Below are 24,820 nucleotides of genomic sequence, written 5' to 3'. Positions count from 1 at the left end.
TCATCTGCCTTGCTCAGAGTTTGCATCCAATCTTGCTTCTTCTTTTCTGCACCTTCCAAGGTTGTTCATAATCTATCAAGGCAAACGCAGCCCGTTACACATGTTGCATGCAAAGTTGGGGAGATGTAAAGAATAACCTTTGATTTGTTTTTCTCCTTTGAGGATAAAAGATTTCACTTGGGGAGGGAGAAGAAATATGAATGATGAAAAAGGAACGAGCCTTTTATTTCTGGTACAAGTCTTCTGTGGTGTCACGGGCTGTTCAGATTTAGAACCTGAGCCAACGTTAATTCTGAACAGGTCTACACCTTGCCAGTTTGCGGAGCCTGAGCTTCTGGATGGAAGATGTGAGCAATTTAAATGTCCCTTGTCATTCTCCTGCTTCCTCTCTCTTCTTCTACTCACTCTCTCCTCCTCTTCTCCTTGTTAGAGATGCATGTCCGTGCTAAACTGATGTATTCTTCTTTTTTTTTTTTTCTCCCTCTTTCACACAGATGCATGCACTCAGATACAGACAGAGCTGGAGAGAAGCAGGGTGAGATACGCACTCTCACACACAAGCGCACACACACACACGGAATGCGAGAGAGGCAGGAGCACACACACAGGGACATTAACATTCAGAACCGATAGCACCTCATAGCACGGCATAGGGAACAATTTAAAGAGATAAGTCGGACACTGCTGCTAACCAGTCTTCCCCCCCCCCCCCCCCCTGCTACACAAGCCTTGAGCAGCACTGGTTTCCAAAGCTTAGAGGGGAAGCAGAGGGGCTTGTGACATTTCTGTCAATGATTTCATCTTGACAAGGATAAAATGACATCTGCAAGCGGCTAATCAGACAGGAAGACGGCAGATATATCAGAGCTAAGCAAAACAATTACACCTCATAAGTGATGCATGGTATTTGAGGTTTCAGCTGCTATAGCGCAAAGATGCCCGAGTATCATCTAAATCCAGTAAACTGATGTGACATCAAAAGGGGACAATCAATGGAGATATCACGTCCATTGCAAGTAAAGAGACTCTCAGGTTGTCTGAAACAAGGCATGTTGTTTTTAATTGTGATTTCAGAAAACGTAAAGAGAATGTTATCAGCTTGGAATTTAGATTGTTAGAAATTTGATTATTTGGAAGTTTTCCTGGTTTATTTCCGATTAATTAATATTTGGGTAGAAGTGATCCTTTTTAAATAAGGACTTTAAGGAGTTAGTAAATATTTTCCCAATGTTCCTCACCACCTCTATCAGCTGCCATACCTCTTAGGAAATACCGGTTTTTCGAGAAAAACAATAATTATTTTCTTATTGTTCCCCACCACCCCTATCCGCTGCCACACTTCTTAGGAAATACTTGTTTAAAGAAAAACTATAATTATTTTCTTGATGCTCCCCACCACCCCTATCTACTGTGACACTTTTTAGGAAATAGCCATTTAAAGAAAAACTATAATTATTTTCTCGATGCTTCATACCACCTCTATCCACTGGCACACATGCTAAGAAATGCCTGTTGAAAGAAAACTATCATTATTTTCTTGATGCTCCACACCACTCCTATCTACTGCCACACCTCTTAGGAAATAGTTGTTTGAAGAAAAACTATAATTATTTTCTTGATGCTCCCCACCACTCCTATCTACTGCCACACCTCTTAGGAAATAGTTGTTCAACGAAAAACTATAATTATTTTCTTGGTGCTCCCCACCACCCCTATCTACTGCCTCACCCCTTAGGAAATAGCTGTTTAGAGAAAACATAATTATTTTCCCAGTTCTCCCCCCAACCCCTATACTCTCCCACACCTCTTAGGAAATAGCTGTTTAGAGAAAAAGGATAATTATTTTCCCAGTTCTCCCCACAACCCCTATCTTCTCCCACACCTCTTAGGAAATACCTGTTTAAAGACAAACTATCATTTTTTATTTTTTTTTGGTGTTACCCACCACCCCCATTTGATGCCACAGCTCTTAGGGAAATACCTGATTAAGGAAAGACTATAAGGAGTTAGTAGCTCTTTTGCTAGTGCTTCCCACCACCCTTCTGCTGCCACACCTCTTTGGAAATACCTGGTGCTTCTGGGTTTGGGGAAAAACATGGTACTCAAACCTAATGCAGAGCTCCATGCCTAAGCGAACAATCTATAGAGGAAATACAACAGTAGATCAGGGTGGAAAGGGAGCACAGGGGAGGTATATAAACACAGTTTAAAGCTGACCTCTAGGCAACATACACAAATGAATACAGCTCTGTAATAATTAATATATCATTAGAAGGATTTACCCTACCTTTGCAGCATTGCAGACCCCCCAACACACAAACACACACTGCAATTGTCAAATGCTTGTTCGGTTTAGGGGTGCAGGGATAAGTTGTAATATTTACCTTATTCAAAGCTCCATCTATCCATGCAACCAGTCCAGTGCTGAAGCTTTTTTAAGGTGCTTCAGGTCACTGATGCCACTTTGCCGGTCAGGTTATTAGCCCTCCATTATACATGAAGATAAAGAGGGCCTGCCTACGGCCCAGAGCTTGGAAGGAAAGGATAGTGTAAGTAATGCACCTTATCTTTGCATTCCTAGAATAAACAAGCATTTAATCCTAGCAGGGTGGGGGGACTGCAAGGATAAAGTTTGTCTATTACCCAGAGTTCAACTTTAATGTACAATCTTTGATGATGCATCATCTTTGATGCATTCCTAGAATAAACAAGCATTTAATCCTAGCAGGGTGGGGGGACTGCAAGGATAAAGTTTGTCTATTACCCAGAGTTCAACTTTAATGTGCAATCTTTGATGAGTTTCTGCTTTAAAGCACCTCTTCATACCTGGTACTTTAGCTGCTGCTGCTGAATATTAGGACCTCTGTATAATATTCTGTTCTACACTGTGATTCACATGTTTATAACCCCTATTATACTTGGTACTACAACCTAAAGGGTCAGCTCAGCAGGCAGTATCACCAGTGGCTTTTTAAATCTCACAGACTACCACAAGAAGATCTGTGTCTGAGCTCACAGGTCTGCCCACCAGCTGTGCCCATCATAGGAGGTTCTCACCTTCCGTGCTGGAGCTTTCACCTATCTTACATTTCGGAGAAGGCATAAAAGGAGTGAGACTCATAGCAGGAATACAATTCCCTCTGCAGTAGTAGAAGTGAGACTTTGTGGTAGTAAAATACCAAAGTCATAACTTTTAGCAGAAATGTTTCACAACTGCAGCCTTTGACTTCTGCTGTAGGAGAATGAATATGAGATGGCCACCAAATCTACATTACTGTTGACTTTATGTGAAAAAAAAAATATTTATATTATTATAAGAATGTAAAGGGCCTATATCTTTACTTGTAGCTTATTATTGCATGCCATATCAAATATTAGGTTGTAGAAAGAAGATTGGCTATATGTGGGAATATACCACCCCAATATATTATATTATTTAATGTATCTATTTATTTATTTCAGGTACTATATTATATTATATTTAAAGGCTAACTTCATTTTTTTTTCTAAATTTCAGCTTCCCTATGTGCCAATATACCATTAATGTACCCCTGTTGCAGAAAAAAATAATCTTTCTTTGATTTGTAGAGGCCTAACCTTAGCCCTTGTTGTATTTCTTTGAAAGCATCATCACTTTCTGAGACTATACAATCAGATTGCATAGTGTATAGTCACTTTTATACACCTAAAATGAACTAGTTGCGCTTTCAGTACCATTACTTGTCAATGGAACATCAAACACACATCTTGTCACATAAAAAAAAAAAACAGGTGACAAATGCAGCAAAACACACAGTAAAAAATGTGCAACTCATACCACGTCAAAATGTCCCATGAGATACTTTACCAGGTGTAGGACAACCCATTAAAATCAACAGGCTGCACTATGCATGTTACTGGAAAAAAGAGCCAAAAAACATGCACTCCTGCTACTCTAATGCCCTGTACACACGGTTGGTCAGATCAGATTATGTCGGACTTTTTCCGTTGGAAAAAGTTTGAGAGCTGGATCTAAAATTTTCCACCAACAAAATCCGATCAGACTTTTTCCGATCGTGTGTACAGAATTCTGACGGACAAAGTGCCACGCATACTCAGAATAAATTACGAGACAAAAGCTATTGGCTACTGGCATCTACATAGTCCTGTCGTACTTAAAAAACGTCACCTCATTCCGAATGGTTTTCCGACAACTTTGTCCGACCGTGTGTGTGCAACACAAGTTTCGGCCAAAATCTGTCAGCAAAAATTTGACAGATTTTGTGGTCGGAATGTCTGACCGCGTTTGCAGGGGGGGAGGGTGCATGTGATCTGCACAGGGCTAATCAGCATGACCATAATCGCAGGTCCCGCGGACCCGATGTCTGCGGGGATTCCCACGATCGTCTCACGATGAGGAAGAACGGGGAGATGTTAATGTAAACAAGCATCTCCCCGTTCTGCCTAGTGACACTGTCACTGATCTGCTCTCCTTGTAATCAGGAGCGCTGATCAGTGACGTGTCACACACAGCCCCTACCCCCCACAGTTAGAATCACTCCCTAGGACACAGTTAACCCCTAGAGCACCACCTAGTGGTTAACCCCTTCACTGCCAGTGCCATTTTTACAGTACTCAATGCAATTGTTTAGCATCGATCACTGTATTAATGCTAATACTCCCAAAAATGTGTCAAAATTGTCCGATGTGTCCGCCATAATGTTACAGTCATGATAAAAATTGCTGATCATCGCCTTTACTAGTAAAAAAAAAAATATATCAATAAAAATGCCAAAAACTATCCCCTATTTTGTAGACGCTATAACTTTTGCGCAAACCAATCAATAAACACTTATTGTAATTTTTTTTACCAAAAATATGTAGAAGAATACGTATCAGCCTAAACTGAGGGAAAAAAAAATTTAAATTTTTTGGGGATATTTATTAAAGCAAAATGTAAAAAATAATGCAGGATTGGCTAAGTTGTTTTAAATAAATTGCTTCTTAAATAAGATGCCTCTGAGAAAGTGAATGGACAAAACTCTATGAATATGTATCTGGTCTCTGCCTGACATATTGGAGGAGAGGTGGAAGTCCCAAGTGGTTAGAGCAGTAATTCTTTTCAGCATGTGCTGTTGTAGAGATGGAGAGTTACCAAAAGTCTAGTGATCTCTCGCAGGGATCATAATAGATTGACCATGCCTTTGTCTTCCTTTATTCCCAGAAGGCTGGAATTTTTTTTCCGGCATCATCCAGTGTCAGTGCCTCCTGAACAAAGAACATGCCCCAGGAATAATGCAGCTATATAAAACTATCCATAGACGGAGCGATTTTCGGGGGGGCAGGAAAGAAAAACAGTTTATTACCTCATTAATACAGAGCTATTGTGTTCTCCTGAGGTTGGAGGGGGGTTGCAGGGGGCATCCGAGGAGAACACACAGTGATTATTGCTGGCAATAATCACATGACAAATCCGACAGGATTGATCGACTTGCATACAATCAGCCTGCCCATACATGGTTTGAAACTCGAGATTCAAACAGTGCCAGTGGCGGCTGGTGCTCCATTGGTTGGGGGGGCGGGCAGCAGAAAAGCCTGAGACATCTATCCCCCGATCGCTGCAGCCCGCCACCCCACACCAAACCCAACCCCCCATGATCTCCGGCTCACTCGCTCAAAAACCGATCGCGACTTACCCCATCCAGGACGCGGCTGCGGCTTCCCTTCTCCATCTTTTTTGTGTCCCGGCAGTGGCTGCTTCACCTCCTGGCTAATCGGGGACTTCGAACTCCCAGCCAATGGGGTCTTAGGAGTCCTGGCCAATTTAGTCTTAGGACCCACTTCCTGATTGGCCGGGAAGAGAAAAAGAAAGACATTAGCGAATATTAATTTGCTAATGTCACACAACTAGGTGGGCTCAGGGCGCAGTGCTCTGCCCCCCGAACCCACCCTTTTTGAAGCCAATTAGAGCCTCAGGCTCTAAACACGTGCTTAAAATAGAAAACAAACATTGAAATCTATGTGTCTGGCGCCCTGCATGTAGATTGGGGGCCAGGTGCATGGATTAGGGGGGCAGGCGCCCCTGCACCCCTAATTGCCTGTGTATGAAGATTGCTGCACACAACTCAGGCCCTACTGCTGCCTTGCACTCTCTCACTTTGCAGAAAGTTACAGTGTATAGTCTGAGTGATTTATCCATGGAGAAGGGGAGACTAAAGAAATAATTCTTCCGGTCTGGAGTAGATTAATGACATAAATCTTCACATTTCTCTCATACAGATCTTAGGAGGCTTTTTCTAGGCACATTCACTGGACAGCAGACATTGTGTATTCACACATGAAGTGAGGCTTGCCCCCCCCCCCCCTGCTCTCTCCTCATTGGCTTACTGGTTGTGATGAACAGCAGCAGGAGCCAATGGCTACTACTGCTGTGTGAGCCAATGAGGAGACAGAGACCCGGGAGAGCTGCTGCTCTCATGCACATCACTGTGCATGACATCACAAGAGCTCCGGAAGGAAGAAGGGCCAGAAGATGGATGGTGCCTACACAGGGGACATCGCTGGATTCTTTTGCAGGTAAGTGGCACATAATGGGCTAGTATGCAATGCATACTAGCCTATTATGCTTTTCATTTGCAGGCTTTGCCGTGAGCAAACGAGGAAGTAAAACTCATCAGGGTTTACTTCCACTTTAAGACTGGACAAAGTGAAAAAAGGTTTGGAGGTTACAATAGACCTTTAGTGCCCATTCACACCAGAGGCAGTTAGATGCATTTTGATTGCATTCCAACTGCATAGACAGCCCAAAATCCAAATGATCCTATAGGCATAGTTCACACCATTGCAGTGCAGTGTAGTTTAGCAAAAGAAAGTACAGCATGCTGCATTTTTCCACACCACAAACATGCAAAAACCCATGCAAGTGCATGTAAATAATAGCATAGCAGTGAACATAAAAGCCAGAAGAAAGAAAGAAGATGGAAGGGAATTCACAGGACGAACGTGCATGTGCCAACTGCATGTAAACGCACATAAAAATGCACATCAAGGCATGCAAACGTGCACGAAAATAATATGCAATAGACATGCAGTTTCTGTTGTGAATGGGCCCTAAAAGTGCCAAAGGGAGACAGTCTGCCCTTCCAGATTCATGTTCTCACCTTGCTAGCTGTAAATTGGGCAGAAAGCCCTATTAATGCTTTGATTTGTTGGATGCCTGTCTGGGACTTATGGAAAAGACAGATGTTTATACAAGGTTATAATGTTAGTGGAATAATAGGCTGATGACAAGCAGTAAGTTATAGTTGCCCTTCCTACAAAACTGACCTCTGTGGTTATTTAACCACTTAAAAGGAGAAGTCCAGCCTGAGCTTTTTAAGAGTTTCAGTGGAAAGCGGGCTGAAGTCCGCTGACGTTACCAGGATCAGCCGAGGCAACACATCATCCCGACTTCTCAAGTCCGGATCCACCAGCTGCCTTGATTGATGGCAGTCTCAGCATCTCAGTGAGCCACTGAGCCACTGAGACGGCCGCTCCCCGCCCCTCCATAGCTCAGCGCTCCAATGAGCATGGAGAAGCAGAGAGGAGAGACACTGACTGACAGTCAGCAGCTCTCCTCTTGGGGATCTGTGAAAACTGAGCCATCGGCGATGTTCGGTGGCTCGGTTCTCATTTTTTGCGAGATGCCACTGTGCTATTTAACTGACAATTGTGTGGTTAACAACATTTCACAACTTTCGTCTGGTTGTATTTGATCACCTCTGTGTTTTGTTTGTATTTGTTTTGTTTTTTGGGCTATAAAAAAAAAAAAAGGACAGACAATTTTGAAAATAAAAAATATTATATAAAACATATCCAATAAAAAAAAATCTAATTTCTTCATAAATTTAGGCCAATATGTATTCCGCTACATATTTTTGGTAAAAAAATCCCAATAAGCGCATATTAATTGGTTTGCACAAGTTATAGCATCTACAAACTATGGGATAGATACTGAAATTTAACAAAATGTTTTACTAGTAACTAGTAACTTATAGCAGACAGCGATATTGCAGCAGACAGTCCGACACTAACTGACATGTTTAACACTAAATGATGAACTGTCACTGTACTAATGACACTGGCTGGGAAGGGGTTAAACATCTAGGGCAATCAAAGGGTTAAAGGAGTTGTAAAGGCAGAATGTTTTTTATCTTAATTTATTCTATACATTTAGATTAAAAAAAAACTTGTGTGTGTAGCAGCCTCCCCAGCACCCCCCAATTACTTCCCATCTCTCTCCAGCGATGTCCATGAGCATCTTAGCCATCCGGGACTCTCCTCCTGATTGGCTGAGACACAACAGTGATGGCATTGGCTCCCGCCGCTTTCAATCAAAGTCAAAGCCAATCAGGGGAGAGAGGGGCGGTGCCAAGTCAGGGCTCTGTGTCTGAATGGACACACGGAGCTGTGACTTGGCTTGGGTGCTCCCATAGCAAGCTGCTTGCTGTCGGGAGCACACGACAGGAGGGAGGGGCCAGGAGCAGTGAAGAGGGATCAGAGAAGAGGAGGATCTGAGCTGCTCTGTGCATAACCAATTGCACAGAGGAGGTAAGTATAACATGTTGTTTTTTGTTTTTTAAATGAGACTTTACAATCACTTTAACTGTGTGCCTAGCCAGTGTTTTACTATACTATGTATGCTGCTTTTATTCATGGAAGTGATGGATTTTATTCCCTGCTTTGCAGGAATGCAAAATTCATCCCTTCGCCCCTGTTAGAAGGGAGATCTGCTTTGTTTACATAGGCAGAGCTTTGTTCTGTGTCTCTGCCCGACGATCAGCGGGTGCCGGCAGACATACAGTGAGTAATCACAGCATAAGTGGCTTTCCGGTGGCACGTGTGCGCCCCCTAGGTGGAAGTGAAAAATCCCATATATATAAGTGATTCTGCACAGGAGGCCTGTCCTGTAGCAGTAAATATACTAAAGGGCAGTACTTAAAGCAGAAGTAAACCCATCCATTTACCAGTTTCAAAAAGTTTCATTTCACGTGCTGGAAATTTAACACTCCCATTGGTTGTGCTTTCAACCAAACTGTCAAACCATCCAATAGCTGGTGTCTTAAATGATCACATGTGCAGCATCATGGCAGTTGTAGATTAAACAGAGGCAAAGATGGCAGCTTCCCTGGCTGAAAACGATAGGGGGTTTACTTACACTTTAACTGGTTAATTAAAGGCAAGGCTGATATGGGTTGATACACTTATGTTTCTCACCAGCCATAATAATGAGGAATATACCATTCACGGGGAGGGTTAATAGAGAAGGAGGAGAAGCAGAGTCTCTCAGGAGGTGTCATGCTCAACAAACAGTATAGTTTATTGAAACGAAAAAAGGATATGCCAATTTTTTTTATTTTTAGTTTTTTTAGTTTTGAATGGGGTGTGAAGGGTTGGAAATTCTGTCAGCTTATTTTGTGCTGTCAATAACAATATTTTAGGAGATTTTGTTTCTTACTGAATTTTTCAGCCTCCTTGTAAAGTCACCCGTGAGCTTCTTACCATTTCCGATTTACCCTCATTTCTTGTAGTCATGTGCAAGCTCTATGCCCACTACAAATCCCATAGTCCAGGGGTGTCCAAACTTTTTTCAAAGAGGGTCAGATTTAATGAAGTGAACATGAGCGAGGGACGATCATTTTGCCTGACATTCTTTGAACCATTAAAATTCGGTCTAAGTGTGTTCATTCGAGCACTAATACACTGCCCAACAAGAATCCTCTTGCCTTTGTGGCTGTGTGTGGGGAAGAGAGGAGCTTGGGCATATTATCTGTATATATCGTATTTATTGGCGTATAACACGCACCTTCACTTTAAGAGGGAAGTTTCAGGAAAAATAAAATAATTTTAAATAAAGAACTGTGAAGCAAAATAATGGTCAGTGCCCATCAATGCAGCCTAATCAATACCAACCTGCAGACCCACCATTGCCATGAATGTAGCCTCACCATTGCTAGAAACGCAGCACCATAGCCAGGAACGCAGCACCATATCCAGGAATGCACTCACCATAGCCAGGAATGCCCCCACCATAGCCAGGAATGCCCCCACCATAGTCAGGAATGCCCCCACCATAGCCAGGAATGCACCACCATAGCCAGAAATGCCCCCACCATTGCCAGAAATGCCCCCACCATAGCCAGGAATGCACCACCATAGCCAGGAATGCCCCCACCATAGCCAGGAATGCCGCCACCATTGCCAGGAATGCACCACCATAGCCAGGAATTTCCCCACCATTGTCAGGAATGCACTATCATAGCCAGGAATGCACCATCATAGCCAGGAATGCCCCCACCATAGCCAGGAATGCCGCCACCATTGCCAGGAATGCACCACCATAGCCAGGAATTCCCCCACCATAGTCAGGAATGCCCCCACTATAGTCAGGAATGCCCCCACCATTGCCAGGAATGCCCCCACCATAGCCAGGAATGCACCACCATAGCCAGAAATGCCCCCACCATTGTCAGGAATGCCCCCACCATAGCCAGGAATGCAGCACCATATCCAGGAATGCACTCACCATAGCCAGGAATGCACTCACCATAGCCAGGAATGCCCCCACCATAGCCAGGAATGCCCCCACCATAGTCAGGAATGCCCCCACCATAGCCAGGAATGCACCACCATAGCCAGAAATGCCCCCACCATTGCCAGAAATGCCCCCACCATAGCCATGAATGCACCACCATAGCCAGGAATGCCCCCACCATAGCCAGGAATGCCTCCACCATAGCCTCTAATTTCCCCACCATTGTCAGGAATGCACTATCATAGCCAGGAATGCACCATCATAGCCAGGAATGCCCCCACCATAGCCAGGAATGCCGCCACCATTGCCAGGAATGCACCACCATAGCCAGGAATACCCCACCATAGTCAGGAATGCCCCCACTATAGTCAGGAATGCCCCCACCATAGCCAGGAATGCACCACCATAGCCAGAAATGCCCCCACCATTGCCAGGAATGCCCCCACCATAGCCAGGAATGCCCCCACCATTGCCAGGAATGCACAACCATAGCCAGGAATTCCCCTACCATTGCCAGGAATGCCCCCACCATTGCCAGGAATGTACCACCATTGCCAGGAATGCACCGACCATAGCCAGGAATGAATCATCATAGCCAGGAATGCCCCCACCATAGCCAGGAATGCCTCACCATTGTCAGAAACGCAGCACTATTTTCAGGAACGCAGCAGCATTCTCAGGAACACAGCACTGACGAGTCCACAGGAGAATCTCTTGTTTGCACAGCGGCCTCTTTAATAGAAAGTCCTGCCTCCTTTGATGGACAGAACAGTCGTCCAATGGCAGCGCCGGAGACGGGACTTCCTATTACAGAGGCCGCCCGTAAACAGGAAATTCTCCTGTGTGTGTATGGTGCTCGGTCCTGCCTCCACCCTGTCCCTTCCAAGGCATATACATCTTTTGTGGCCCTGGTGCTGGGAGAGCGTTGGTGTCCACACAATATATATATGTCCAAATAACCAGGTGGGCCGTTCATAACCGAGCCGTGGGCCGCGATTGGCCCGCAGGCCGTACTTTGGACATGCCTGCCATAGTCCATAGTCCATCTCTGGAGCAGACAAGAGAGGGTGGCTACCTTCCTACATACAGTGAGACCATGGAGAATGAACATAACCACCCTCTAACAGAAAGCTGGATCACAGCTTGAGAGCAATAGAAGGTACTTTTTGAGTTAAAGGGTAACTCCACTTTTGTGGGGAAAAGAAATAGCAAATAAAAAAAATAATAACATAGCGTATACAATTGCAACACAAGTCATATTGTAACTGAATGTTATTAAAATTACCTTTTCTTTTCAATCTGCATATGTGTATATTGTTCTGTAAAATGCAATATGGCTACCTGAAGGTGTTATATACACAAAATGTGTACAGAACGTCCACTAGAAACATAATTTCCTGCTTGTGTGATTGGGTCACTGATTTTCCCAGAAGTCTGCACTGAGATACAAGTCAGATTTCAGGCCACATACATTTCCCAATGTTGCCCAGGCCCCTCTGTGTCCTCATCTAACCCCAAAGTGCTAGCAGCTTCCCTCTTCTCCTTCCTACTGACAGCTACAACCACACAATAGGATCCTTCAGGATGCAAAGTGGGGGAAGAGTCCAGTAAATATGACACATTTACCAGCCTCTTACTTTCCAAAATAAACACAATGAGTGATCGGCACAAATCACTCACTGTGTTCAATCATAACTGAAGCATAGTAAACCGTGTTTATTTGGTGGTGGTGATGGGGTGCTGTCAGGTTGGCTGTATGGAATCCAGTGGATTCTAACAGCAGCCCAGACTACTGTGCATCCCTCTCAGTTTTTAGTGTACCAGGGAGGGACAGGTTCAATGTCCAGCACTGCTTTCTGCAACATGTCAAAGCCTATAGTAGGCTGAGGCTGGACAGGGCTGCATGCTGTACTGAGTTTAATTCCATATACACACAACTCTGAACGTTTTTTCTGACGGAGTTCCACTGAAACGGACTTGCCTACACACGATCACACCAAAGTATGATCGTTTAGAACGCGGTGACGTACAACATGTACGACGGGACTAGAAAAAGGAAGTTCAAGTAGCCAATAGCTGCGCTTGTGTCGTTTTTGGTTCGGAACAGCATACAGATGAATGGTTTTCACGATAGGAATTGATTCCGTCGGAAAGATTTAAAACATGTTCTATTTTTAGGTCCGTCAGAATTTTCGAATAAAAAAGTCAGATGAGGCCCACACATGATCGGAATATCCGGTAAAATGGTTCCGTTGGACATTTTCTGCCGGAAAGTCTGAACGTATGTAGACGGAATAAGGCCCTATGCATACAGGGAGAAATATCCTGAATGCAGGTCTTCTGTGTTCCATACATTCGTCCTTAATTGCCGCCGACATGACAGCCAGAGGGGGTTGTACACGTGATGTTTTGCTTAACGGCTGCTGCAAAAATGAACGTCTTGTTGTGGCTCACAGTACCCCCGCTGAACAAGACCCTTGTAAGTTACAGAACCAAGACAAGCATTCAGCTAATGAAATTCAGCAAAAATTTGAATTCCTTTACCTATATACTGTACTTATTAGGTGATCAATGACAGCCTATACATTTCTCATATTTCTCCCATGAGAGGTTTCTTCAAATGATTTGATTTTACATTCATTCCAATCAACAAGCAACTGTTTTTTTATGGCATTATCAGTAGGTGTCAGATAAGAAAACAATTCTAATTATATTATTGTGCATCCCAGAAATTCTCCTTAGGGAACAAATAATGAATAAAATGAAGACTTCAGAATAAGCTTAGAAATGATGATCAAATAGTCCAAATCAAACGCAGCTCTGACGTCAGATGTGCAGACAAAATCCTCTCTGGTCCATTTGACGTGCTTCAGTGCCTCCATTGTGGGGAAGGCTTATTCATTTTCTGGATCCATTCAATCCATAACCTTTGCACTGTCAATTTTCAGTATAACTACTGTACTGTCATATTACAGTTAGTAAAATCAATAGCATTACAGCAGCAATATAGCTTCACAAAGTGCTCCGTTAGTCAAATAGTGGATTGTAAACATTCCATATGAAATAGGTTACTGAATGAAGAAAACAATATCTAGTGCAAGGCCATTTGATCTGATTGATATAATATAGCCCAGCATGGTATAGAGCTGTAGCCACAGATGATAATAATGCCATGGAATAGTACAATAGAAGACCTAGACGTTGTCCTTTGTAAGATTTCAGTTTTTTTTTTTTTTCAGCATGAAGCAAAAATGCGCCTGCCATTTTATAGCAGGCAATATATCGCAAAGGTGTATGGGAAGTTAGGTTTTAGTGTTGGACTGAGGAGTGATGTAATCTTATCTAGCTGCCCTATAAAGTCTATGTTATCGTATTTAAACCATGCCTGTTTGTGCATGCATGCTGCTCTGACAGTGTTAGCGGGTTAAGGAGAATGGAAAGACTATGCAGCTAAATTATGTTTGCACAGCACATCATCATTTCCTTTGTGTATAAAAATGCATAGTAAATCTTTCAATACAGTCATCTTATTTTTTATTTAGCATTTCTATTGCAGTCACATGACCACTGCTCCAGTGATCAGGGCTGCTATTGGAGAGTTTCAGCGCTATTTACCATAATGGAGTGCAGTTAAAAACACACGTATGAGCCGTGTTTTTCTCACCCCCTGAGCTGCAAAGGCAGCTGTACTGGGGTATATATCTGCTACACCTGCAATGCTTTGCCTTATGGCAAGGCAAAGGTAAACCCTTCTATTATGGTCAGCAGGCTATACAGCAGGGAACAGAACGCTGGGATCCCTTTAAATGGGGAAGGTGCTGGTCAGTAATTGCTGATGTAATAAGGTGGGTACAGTGAGAGGAATCGTTTTCTCCTGGGTTAATTATGGCCTTGTTCTCCAGGCTTGTATATGGTTAAAGGCAGGACTCTCCCTAAGTTCCCAGGCCTTTCTGGTAAGAGTGGTGCTGCATTTGTCTGGCCAGAGTGGTGTCCCAGGAAAACACTTTGGCAGTCATGAGGGTGCAGGTTATCAGGGGCCTGCCCTGATGTCGGAGGGGGAAGGGGAATGTATCGCTTTTGAATCTTTTTCTCTCCCCCACTGGGGGGGTCTGCCCTTTGGAGATCCCTTCACCAAGTACTTGGAGTACCAGCTTTGGCTGGTCCCTAATGAGTGGGGTCCACTTAGCTTTAACCCAGGTAGACCATAGAGTCTTGCCCCAGTCAGAAGTATTGCAGTTTTTTGATCCCCTGTGTTTCTATACAATGATATCAGCGACCCTGATGAGACCCCTGTATGGTCCATAAGCTGGTCGCTATACTTTGAGGTTTCAGCATTTGCAGTCTTTGCAGGCGCTCCCTACAACCTCGTCTGGACCATCTGGGTTTCAACAGTAGACTTGTTTTTTAATCATGTGGAGGCTAATTCCTTCTTTTTCCTTTCAATGTCTCACAGTTTGGCATTATCTGTACCAGTAGACACCTCTGAGTAACCAACCAAAACCATTTTGTGAAACGCGTCCGAGGGCCACCTACTTTGGTTTTTGCATCTTTATCCCAGAATTGTGAAATGTTCAAAATGTATACGCAGCAGCTCACTATTCTCTGGATTTTAATGGTTGTCTTTGATTTTTGTACCAATAAAGCTTGTTCAATTCTTATTTCTGTAATATGTTTTTTATGCCTGTGTTTCTATAGTCCCACTGCCAAGAGGGTTTTTCATATTTTGATGAAAGAAATAGGAGTCATTCTGCCGAGAGATTGGACTACAGAGCTTGGGAGAGGGAGGGACATAGTGGCAGTTATGCTGATACATTATAGTTTATTCCCTCTTTTATTTACCTTGTTACAATATATATTTTCTATTACTTAACCAGTTCTTGTGTCATTCTCCATATACAGTATATATATAAAAAATATATATATATATATATATATATATATATATATATATATACATACAGTATCTCACAAAAGTGAGTATACCCCTCACATTTTTGTAAATATTTTATTATATCTTTTCTTGTGACAACACTGAAGAAATGACACTTTGCTACAATGTAAAGTAGTGAGTGTACAGCTTGTATGACAGTGTAAATTTGCTGTCCCCTCAAACTAACTCAACACACAGCCATTAATGTCTAAACCGCTGGCAACAAATGTGAGTACACCCTTAAGTGAAAATGTCCAAATTGGGCCCAAAGTGTCAATATTTTGTGTGGCCACCATTATTTTCCAGCACTGCCTTAACCCTCTTAGGCATGGAGTTCACCAGAGCTTCACAGGTTGCCACTGGAGTCCTCTTCCACTCCTCCATGACGACATCATGGAGCTGGTGGATGTTAGAGACTTTGTGCTCCTCCACCTTCCATTTGAAGATGCCCCACAGATGCTCAATAGGGTTTAGGCCTAGAGACATGCTTGGCCAATCCATCACCTTTACCCTCAGCTTCTTTAGTAAAGCAGTGGTCGTCTTGGAGGTGTGTTTGGGGTCGTTATGTTGGAATACTGCCCTGCAGCACAGTCTCCGAATGGAGGGGATCATGCTCTGCTTCAGTATGTCACAGTACATGTTGGCATTCATGGCTCCCTCAATGAATTGTAGCTCCCCAGTGCCAGCAGCACTCATGCAGCCCCAGACCATTACACACCCACCACCATGCTTGACTGTAGGCAAGACACACTTGTCTTTATACTCCTCACCTGGTTGCCAAACACACTCTTGACACCATCTGAACCAAATAAGTTTACCTTGGTCTCATCAGACCACAGGACATGATTCCAGTAATCCATGTCCTCAGTCTGCTTGTCTTGAGAAAACTTTTGTTTGCAGGCTTTCTTGTGCATCATCTTTAGAAGAGGCTTTCTTTTGGGACAAAAGCCAATGCAGACCAATTTGATGCAGTGTGTGGTGTATGGTCTGAGCACTGACAGGCTGACCCCCACCCCTTCAACCTCTGCAGTAATACTGCCAGTACTCATACATATATTTTGCCAACGACAACCTCTGGATATGACACTGAGTACTGCGCTCAACTTCTTTGGTCGACCATGGCGAGGCCTGTTCTGAGTGGAACCTGTCCTGTTAAACTGCTGTATGGTCTTGGGCACCGTGCTGCAGCTCAGTTTCAGGGACTTGCCAATCTTCTTATAGCCTAGGCCATCTTTATGTAGAGCAACAATTCTTTTTTTTTTCAGATCATCAGAGAGTTCTTTGCCATGAGGTGCCATGTTAAACTTCCAGTGACCAATATGAGAGAGTGAGAGCGATAACATCAAATTTAACACACCTACTCCCCATTCACATCTGAGACCTTGTTACACTAACGAGTCACATGACACCAGGGGAAGGAAAATGGCTAACTGGGCCCAATTTGAACATTTTAACTTAGGGGTGTACTCACTTTTGTTGCCAGCGGTTTAAACATTAATGGCTGCGTGTTGAGTTATTTTGACGAGACAGCAAATTTACACTGTTATACAAGCTGTACACTCATTACTTTACATTGTAGCAAAGTGTAATTTCTTCAGTGTTGTCACATGAAAAGAGATAATAAAATATTTACAAAAATGTGAGGGGTGTATATATATATATATATATATATATATATATATATATATATATATATATATATATATTATTACATTAGTCCATGTCTGGAATTCTCAGGTAACTAGAGAGGTTCAAGTAAATTTAGTCTGTTTGCTCCTCTGTACACAGTGGAGCAGTGCATGATTATTTTTGGCTGTTCTGGGTCTCACATGCTGCAGGCTCAACTACTTCTCCCTGCCTTCTAGTAGGTTCTAGAATGTAGTGGGTTTGAAGCAGGCAGAAACCTGCAGAGAATTCACTGGGGTCTCAGCTCAGTGGGAGCTGGGGGGCCTATTACATGAGAGTTTGTTGAAGTTCCAGCTTAGGAAGAGCTGGGGGGCCTCTTGCTCCTGGAAGCAGTCTTTGAGCCAACTGCTTGGTTATTGTGAGAGAGGCTATTCAAGTCACAGGAAATGTTGTAGAAAAGAAAATCACTTGATTCCCCCATCAACACAGCCAGTGTTAATGGGGGAATCCTTAACGTGGACCTATTGTGTTATTGTGCCGAGAGATCACAGTGATTACTGCTAGTGGCTATACTGTAGCTGTTGGCAATATTTTCATGTAAAATTCCATGTAAAAAAACATGCTGGTTTTACTCAAGTAAATCATTGGTTTAACTTGGGTACAATCAGCCTGCCCATAGATGCTTTCAATATCAGCCCTGCTTAATTGGTCAAGTTTCCAACCATCTATGGCTGGCCTTAGACAATACATGAAAAAAACTGACAAAACATCCTACCTCTCCCATCAGGTGGTTATCAATATTAGTGGATTGTCACACCCCTGTCCTGCTGGTTCATCTTTTAGCTCTCTCTCCTGTGTACAACCATTTACTGTCGATTTTGCACTTGTGCTCCTGCTTCCACTGTGATTTTCCCTCTGCACATTCTGCTATTATTTTGTTGGCTTTGTCATTTCTCAAATAATTTACGGAAGACACTTTATGATTCTGCTGCTTTACTGAGTATTGCTTTACTGAGTAGTTATTTAATAGGAATCACTTTTTGCCATCCTTACCTTTGGTCTTGCACGGTTGCACAGACTCCTCTCCTGTAATGAAATTGCTTACTTAGAATGCAATTGCATTAGTAGCTGCAGAAAAAAAAATACCTCCTTTCTAGTTCATTTTTATCCAGCCTTATTGTCCTTGGCCCACCCCTTTTGTTCATTGGATTTCCATTCTTTCAATCATCAAAGGGTAATATCACTTGTGGGAGGTAGAGCAGTCTTCATGCCGTTGCCTAGGTAAGCCTATTCCTCCGGAGGCATTTTGATGTTTACATAAGTCCTCTAAAGAGTCAGCCAACTGCTGGCCACCGGCCATGATCTGCCTGCATTGCATAGAGAAGCACGAAGACCTAATGATTAGATCATTGGGTCTAAAATAAGGTATATAAAGCTTTATTTAAAAATGGAATTATCATTTTAAGGAGGAACCAGACAAGGCAAAATATAAACAGATTATTTTTAAACGTAAAGGAGTTGAAAAGGCAGAAGGTTTTTTATCTTAATGCAGTAAGATACAAAAAAAAAATCTGTGTGTAGCAGCCCTCCTTAGCCCCCTTAAATAATTACCTGAGCTGCTTCTCTCTCCAGTGATGTCCACGATCCCCCCAAAGTCAGTCAGCAAATCAGGGCAGAGAGGAGACGGGGCCAGGTCGGGGCTCTGTGTCTGAATGGAAACACAGAGCTCTGACTCAGCTTGGGTGTCCCCTGTAGCAAGCTGAGGGGTACTTAAAGGATGGAGGGGCTAGGAACAGCAAAGAGGGACCCAACAAGAGAAGAATTCAGGCTACTCTGTGCAAAACTTGTGTTAGAAAAAAGAAACCTTGAATGTGGGATTATTAAGGCAATTGATCAAGGAAACGTGAAAAGAAAATATTAGAATAAAACATAATTCAATTTATTAATACATATTTAAAAATTATTCAAGCAGACACAGTTATATATCTATACAAACAACAGATAGAAATGTTTTCACTACATAAATTAAAAACATCATAAATGAATATCCAACGCTTTTGATTATTATGAATAACAGTAGTAATCTTCATCAGGGATAATTTTGCCACTTCTAGGAAATAGAAATACAAAAATAAGTATATAATGTAAAATCAACCTGTACATATCCAATACAAGCGATATATCACAAACAATACATTCTTAGAAAGAAAACAAAAACATATTTGTTTTATATAAATATTGTATACCAAAAAACAAATTTACATGTCATAGAATACAGACAGGTAAGATGCAACTCTATTGATGCCACTAAAACCCATAGACCTGTTGCAACCCTCCAGCATGCAAAGGAATCCAAGGATCTCAGATCCAATAATGGAGCCGGTAATGAGACACAGAGAAAGGTATAATCATAATAACCATAGAAAACCTGAGTTGAGGGGAAAAAAAAAGGGAAGAAAACCCTTTTATTTTTTATTATTTTATATATAAAAATATTTAAAAAGCAGACATCCACAATTCAGATCACAAAAATGGAAGAAGCATCCCCAACATCCCCCCTCAGAAAAATGAGAGACACGTCGGGGAGGTCTCCATTATGCCACCCGAATAGATTTCAATGTAGCCAAAATAAAAAAAAAACATTTTTTTTTGTGAAAACACTTACAAATATTCTAGCTGAAGTGGAGAGTATGTGTACAGTGGTCCCAACAAGAGTATGTTGGCCCACAAGGGGATCAGCTACACAAAAACGATCCCGGGAAATGTCCAAGGCAAAGGAAAGAGGGAAGGCCCCCTAAAGTGTATACAAAAAGATGTATAGAAGAGCCGGTTAGTTATAAAATCCATATAAATAATAAATGTGCAAATAAATACTGTGCAAAAAAAGCATATAAAGTGCAACAATCCTTCAAATATTCAATAAATGTGCAAATATCTACTTGTGCAATAAGTAAATAAAGTGCAAAGAATTCTTTAAATATGTCCGTGTATCACAGCAATAAAGTGATCTGATGAGGAAGTACAGTTCTGAATGCAAAGTCCCAAAAGTGATAATAATACTTCCAAAAGTTCAAATTAATCCATGCAATGAAAGCTCAGTGTTAAAAACTTCAAACTGTGATACTCCACCGATGATCCACACCAAAAGTGCTCAACATGTGCACCCCTCGTTTCCCCCAGCCTCTCACCTCTAAAAACGGCCACTAAAGGCCATATGGCGCTGTTGTATACAATGGCTGCAACCACACTGCTCCTTCCATCTCAGAGCAATCCCCGATCTCCCTGATCCCATCTCCTCCCTCCCTGCAGCAGCCGGCCAGCTGCTCATCTATTCGGCAGCCAGTGTGATCGATCAGTGGGAATCCTTTTTCTTAAAGCCCAACTACAGGCACCAAAAAAATGTTTTCCTGTGCAGTGGGCCTGTGCCTGCACTGCACGAGTCAACTGCTCGTTTGGTCTAGACATGAGGAAAAAGCTTTTATTCACCCAATCCTTCGATCCTCCAGAAAACGTTGCTCCCCCACTGTTCAGCCGTGAACTGTTCCTGGTCTATGGAGCCTATTCTGGGACTTATGAGCCTAGACCGCGGGGGGGGGGGGGGGGGGGGCAGGACCAACAGGGACTAGACCTCAACTGTAAAATACCAGGCATGAGCACTACTTACCCCCCTGGTTAACTGCAGGGCTATGTAGGTTGTAGTTGGGCCATGTGAATGTCTACTGGGCTCTAGGCTCCTGTCTAGGTTTTCTTGTGGACCATCCGAATCTGAATAGGTGCACAGGATATATAGTACAATTCCATAAAAGAACTATAAAGCTTTTAAATACATCTCTTATTACCTATTTTTATATACTAATCACAGCATGTTTATGCTTATAGTGGATTTTGGAAGGTTTTACTGTCTCATACTCATAAAGTTTTACAATTTTTTTGCCTTTGTCAATATACTGGTACTATCTATTCATCTACATATTTATTAAGCTGCACTAGAATGCTTATGCACTGATTTTTAAAAACATGTTTAATCCACTCATTGTTTTCTATTTATTATTCACTTTTCTGTCTTCCTAGCGAGGGTTTATTGATCATGCTGGGAGACAGTACATACCTCTACATATACATCTCTTATTTTTTATATAATTTTTCATATATAATTCATATAATTATATATTGTGTACCTTGTTTCTAACCTTCTGGACCACATATTGGCTGGAGGATCAAGGGGTTTGATGGGATATTTATGATTTTAGACATTTTAAGGGTTGGAGGGTTTCAATAGGAATTCATGTTATTACTTACACAGCCATTTAGGTGGTATTTACATTATTTAGTTATCTTTCTCTTCAGTTTTTTCTAAGCAGCTTAATTCTATCTTCCTGTAAAAATAACAACAGCTTTCACATAACCAAATTTTTTCCTTTCCAAGATAATATACTATGTAGCACTGACCCCCAAAGGAGCTGCTGATATTTGATTGGGCCTGTACTCTGCCACCACCAGTAAATTCGCTCAACCCACTTGACACAACTGTGGAACAGTGTTGGTGTGAATCTAGACAATAAAGGACAATCCCACAATAACAGTTTACCAATAATATACCTTTACCATTGCCTGGGTATCTGTTGCTCCACCTGTAGGAAAAGGAACAACACTGCACACCAATTGTAATCACCCAGAATGTGATTTTACAAGAACAGATAAAAACAGTAATTACAGTAATGGCACTGCCACATAAACGTAATGTGACAGTGCAATGAATAGTCACAACTTCTTAATATATAGAGTTTGTTTGGTTAACCCCTGCAAGCTCGTCTCCAATTGGGACTAGTGCTCAGAGTGACAATGCTCTGACACTGAGTACCTTCCCACTTCCAGCGCGCTGACCGACCACAGTAATACAATATTAAACAAATACAGTACAATACCATACAATAGAGTACAGTTTGCTCAATGGCTCCCCCTAGAGGTATGGTGCAGTCCCTTGTTACTATGCACAAGGCCTCTCAGTGAAAGATGCAGTCTGTTGTATTCTGTCTTCTGCTAGCTTTTATACTGCAGTGTATTGTATTTCAAGGGGTTTTAAAAGGGAGAAAAAAAGCAATATAGACTGATGATTTGAACTGTTCCGGTGATGTGACACACTTATAACTACCTCCAGTGTATTTTCTCTGAGCAGCACATTGTTGGTATCTCAGTGAGGCATAGGCTGGAGGCCTGCTTGAATTCAAACTAATTTGTGGAACTACTGGTCCCAGCAACACTGTGGTATGAGTCTAAGTGTGTTAAGTGTGTTAACGAACTGTGGGCAACAGCCCTCTCACCACACCAGGGCCAGAAACTGGAAACCTCTGCTCTGATTGTCCTGGTCCTGCTGCCAGTCAGTGCTGTCACACGGGTTAGTTCCGCAAGAAGACCAAGACGTTCAAAATAGCTCCATCAGATGTCTCTGGATCCTTCCCGATCTGGTCACACTGTCTCTCCAGCACACAGGTAAGGCAGGATTGCTGGCTGTTACACTCCACAGTTGCTGTAGGCTGCCCTCTCTGGAACGCCTCCTCACAGATCGTTGCAGGCAGGCCGCATGTCCAAAAAGAGAAAGAAAATGGCCGTGCAGGGCTTTTTATATCCTACCCAGCATGCAGTTCAGTACTAAGTGTTTATGGGTAGGTTACTTGGCATTGTGGGTAGGTAAGTCCTTGTATAATGTAAACAATGAGTCACTTCTTGTAACACTTCTCTATGTTCTTCAAACAGAAAATAGACAAAGTCCCTTCTACATTTAGGCCACTAGATGGTGCCAAATACCAAATTATAATACTGTCCATAGTTTAACATTACATAGCACTAACAGGCAAAAATACCAGCGCTACAACTTTATAACCCATTTTACAAAGGAGTTAAAAAAAAACACATAAACAGCCACTAATTCCACCTCATAACTGATCTAACAAGTCAGCAGATAGAGTAACATATGACGGTTGAATGGTGGGGGTGTGATGGAAAGGAAGATGCTTACAGGGTAACTGAGGCTAGTTACGGACATTCAATTTGTTTACATATTTGTGATAAACAGTAAATGAACTTTAAAACAAGTTTTCACTGACATGCAGTATGAAGCTACGGGCACTGTGGAGTAATTCATTATTATATGTTTATAACAGAGGAAAAGGAAGTCTTCCTCTCAACAGCTCAGCTACTCATGCTCCCCAACCCTGCCAGCAGTGACATGGTAGCCTTCTTGCATTTAAATATTTAGGCTAATGTGCTGGGGTAAGGAGTGCTAAAATGCTCCTTATTATTGTTATTTTGTTACTGTAATGCATGGCAACGAATGTATTTTAATGCAATTTCTTGCACTAAAAGACACTGATAGAAGTCATAAGACTGCTATATACTGCTGATGAGAAAAGGTATTTAGCAGTTTATATTTACTAAAATAATTACATTTCTATGTTCTGTGTACTGTGGGAGACCAGATATAGTGAATGTGTAATGGATGGGATCATGAGTGTTATAAGTGAAATGCCTATTTCTGGTACTCTTATAGATATAAGTGCTTATCTTTCACTATCAGCTATCAATCTTAATCATACTCATTTAATCATAATTAAGATGTCTGCCAGCTTCTCCCTTCATGTGAAACGAAACTGCAAGGGTTAAAAAGAGCAACGTCAAAAAGAAGATTGCGCCTGTTTTCGGCACCATGAGACTACACCCAAGAGGAAGAAGGGGCTGAAAACAAGACCATATTTTAGCTACAATAGTTTGCTTTTCCCTTTTTCAGACATAACCCAGCCAAAAAAGGTTATCCTTCGTCACAATAATGAATATGTATAATTTGTGGTTTGTACACGCTGTCTTTCATCTAATTTTTGATTTGATAGTAAGATATTTGGCTCATTGTATATCACCCGGAGTTCAGGAAATAAAAATAGAGAAGTATCTGAATACTGAACTGCGTCTGTGTCAGTGTTTGACTTCAAGTGTGCACACTTTTATATTGAGGATTAATTTGGCCAGGGGGACAGAAACAAAGGTACCGAGTGGTTCTAGTTCGGATCCAAAACAAATGCACGGTCCTGGATTTAGTAACACTTTAAATACTTACCTGAGTCCTCAATCAATCCAGCGCTGTCCACGGCTGCAGTCTTCTCTCCTCTCTCTTCCTCATCACACAGGGACTCAGGCAGCAGCAGGAGCCATTGGCTTTTGCTGCTGTCAAACAAATGCAAGGAGGAAATAGGAGGACAGGGACAAGCCCCACTGTGTGTATCTATGGAGAAGCGAGCACTCACTGTGTGCCCCCATAGCAAGCGGCCTGCTATGGGGGCACAGTGAGAAGAGGAGGAGCCAAGATCACTGGTGGGGGGACCCCAGACCCATTGAACAGAGCAGATAAGTATAACATGCTTGTTATTTAGAATTATTAGGTTTCCTGAAGCTGGGCTTTAAAAAAAAGTGTTCACTCCCCCTGGAATGTTTTATTGTCTTAGATTTTAGTAAACCACAGTAGACATTGTACAGTATATGTGTTAGAGTTGAATTTTACATGGATTCACAGAAAATAACAATGATCGCATTTTTTTTATATTTGTATGTCATAAGAATAGTTGAATAAAATGTTTAAACCCAAAGCTGTGTATGAGTTCTTTGTTACAGCAGTGTCTAGTCTGTCAGGAATCAGCAGCAGAGATAACCAAACCTGCACAGCT

The 24,820-nt window shown here is 42.2% G+C and overlaps 1 long non-coding RNA gene across 1 annotated transcript; it reads left to right on the top strand.

Annotated features, from left to right (window-relative positions):
* The first annotated feature begins 2 nt into the window (after nt 1-2).
* Nucleotides 3-24,063, top strand: LOC143934114 (uncharacterized). The gene is made up of 4 exons (XR_013263214.1): nt 3-60; nt 163-347; nt 495-535; nt 23,721-24,063. It is a non-coding gene; the product is annotated as an uncharacterized LOC143934114 (long non-coding RNA).
* Nucleotides 24,064-24,820: the final 757 nt, after the last annotated feature.

The sequence above is a fragment of the Lithobates pipiens genome, unplaced genomic scaffold (assembly GCF_037356315.1).
Source record: "Lithobates pipiens isolate NorthernLeopardFrog02 unplaced genomic scaffold, aLitPip1_a1.2 Scaffold_27, whole genome shotgun sequence".
In the NCBI taxonomy this organism is placed as follows: Eukaryota; Metazoa; Chordata; class Amphibia; order Anura; family Ranidae; genus Lithobates; species Lithobates pipiens.
Note: the sequence above shows the minus strand (reverse complement) of the source record. Positions and strands in the feature narration are given on the sequence as shown.